This window comes from Mytilus edulis, chromosome 6 (assembly GCF_963676685.1).
Source record: "Mytilus edulis chromosome 6, xbMytEdul2.2, whole genome shotgun sequence".
In the NCBI taxonomy this organism is placed as follows: domain Eukaryota; kingdom Metazoa; phylum Mollusca; class Bivalvia; order Mytilida; family Mytilidae; genus Mytilus; species Mytilus edulis.
The window spans coordinates 83,848,569-83,851,361 of NC_092349.1; positions in this window are offsets into that span (position 1 = coordinate 83,848,569).

The window sequence follows — 2,793 nt, forward strand, 5'->3', positions numbered from 1 at the left end:
ATATACTTGACGATCAAAAAGTCTAATATTGATAATACTTGACGATCAAAAAGTCTGATTCTGATGATACATGACGATCAAGAAGTCTTATATTAATGACACATGACAATCAAGAAGTCTTATACTGATGGTACTTGACGATCACGAAGTATATAAATATTGATAATATGGTCTTCTTAGCTTTTGTTGATAGACTGAGTACTGGTCTTCAAAGATTGAGATTATGCCTGGACTAAGCAAGTTTGTATATAAGATTCCAATTTAAATAGAAAACAAGTTTGTTTTGATTCTAAGCTACAGTAGATTTATTTCATTCGAGCATGGGAAGACTCACTCATCAGAATATTCATCTTGTTAAATGCCTTGCATGAAGCGCATTCTAAATTGCACTCAAGTTTGAATCTAATACATGTATCTTTTAATGAAACGTACCTGTTAAGGATGTAACATTGTATCATAATTGAATTAAACTAGAACGTATTAGTCATCATTATCTGGAAAGATATTTTGGGACCTTTTTGTGGAAATCTGGTTATCTTAAAAATAATCACCATAGCTGCAAAGATAATATAACAAACTGTTCATGTTTGTCAGCATTTTTAGTGAATTACAGCAAAAACAAGATTTTATAAAATTTCATTAATCATTATTTTAGGCAAATCAATAGTATATATTTTTTTTTAAATTGATCACATTCGTGTGTGCCATTTAAAAAATTGAATGTGCAAATTAGTGTCTAGAGAGAACATAATTACCTTAGTTTATATATTTGGTTAAAGGCAATATGGAATAGACATAATACATTTCAAGATAGACACAAATGTAAAATTCTATAATAACATTAAAGATGTATCACATACACAGATCGTTACACGTTTGTTCATCAAAGGCGCATCAAAATATCATCTTTCATCAATGAGTAGTTATAATATGTTGTATGCAGTGATTGTTTTAAATGATGAAACAAACATACTGAAACCAACTTCTATAAGCTGGCTTTTAGTGTCTCAGTGTTAAGAGAGCTATCAGCCCAGTATTCGTGACTATTGGAAAATCTAGCAGCATAGTCTCCGTTTGTAAGGGTAAATAACGGCCTCGTCTCGGAGTGAGCTATCTGCAACCAGCCCATACCATGGGTGTTATTTATTACATGTTCTGTTTTCGATCGTGATCGACACAGCAAAATCTTCACATAATTCAATTGAAATTTACAAAGCCCGAGGCCAACTGAAGTATGGATTTAATTTTGTGTTCTTTGGCCTAATAAGACTGATAGCTTGCATTTGATCGTGTAAGAATACAATAAAGAATAAAACTACTACAACCAAAAACGGTTCTTCATGTTCCATTTTTTTAAACAAAGAAAATGATAAGTCTCGAAGATAAAGTAAGCCTGGGCTTGGTCTTCGGGAAAACAAATCTTTGTACTGACTTTTACTAAAAACTAGAGGCTCTAAAGAGCCTGTGTCGCTCACCTTGGTCTATGTGAATATTAAACAATGAACACATATGGATTCATGACAAAATTGTGTTTTGGTGATGGTGATGTGTTTGTAGATCTTACTTTACTAAACATTCTTGCTGCTTACAATTATCTCTATCTATAACAGTACTTTCTGTGGAAAATGTTATTGAAAATCTTCAAATTTTAATAAAATTGTTAAAAATTGACTATGAAGGGCAATAAGTCCTTAGGGGGTCAATTGACTATTTTGGTCATACTGACTTATTTTTAGTTCTTACTTTGCTGTACATTATTGCTGTTTACAGTTTATCTCTATCTATAATAATATTCAAGATAATAACAAAAAAACAGCAAAATTTCCTCAAAATTACCAATTCAGGGGCAGCAACATAACAACAGATTGTCAGATTCATCTGAAAATTCCAGGGCAGATAGATCGTGACCTGATCAACAATTTTACTTCCTGTCAGATTTGCTCTTAATGCTTTGGTTTTTGAGTTATAAGCCAAAAACTGCATTTTACCCCCATGTTCTATTTTTAGCCATGGTGGCCATCTTGGTTTGTTGGCCCAGTTACCGGACACATTTTTTTAACTAGATACCCCTATGATGATTATGGCTAAGTTTGGTTAAATTTGGCCCAGTAGTTTCAGAGGAGAAGATTTTTCTAAAAGATTACTAAGATTTACGAAAAATGGTTAAAAATTGACTATAAAGGGCAATAACTCCTAAAGTGGTCAACTGACCATTTTGGTCATATTGACTTATTTGTAGATCTTACTTTGCTGAACATTATTGTTGTTTACAGTTTATCTCTATCTATAATAACATTCAAGATAATAACCAAAAACAGCAAAATTTCCTTAAAATTACCATTTCAGGGGCAGCAACCCAACAACGGAATGTCCGATTCATCTGAAAATTTCAGGGCAGATAGATCTTAACCTGATAAAAACAGTTTTACCGCATGTCAGATTTGCTCTAAATGCTTTGGTTTTTGAGTTATAAGCCAAAAACTGCATTTTACCCGTATGTTCTATTTTTAGCCATGACCGCCATCTCGGTTGGTTGGCCGGGTCACCGGACACATTTTTTTAACTAGATACCCAAATGATGATTATGGTTAAGTTTGGTTAAATTTGGCCCAGTAGTTTCAGAGGAGAAGATTTTTCTAAAAGATTACTAAGATTTACGAAAAATGGTTAAAAATTGACTATAAAGGGAAATAACTCCTAAAGTGGTCAACTGACCATTTTGATCATGTTGACTTATTTGTAGATCTTACTTTGATGAACATTATTGCTGTTTACAGTTTATCTCTATCTATA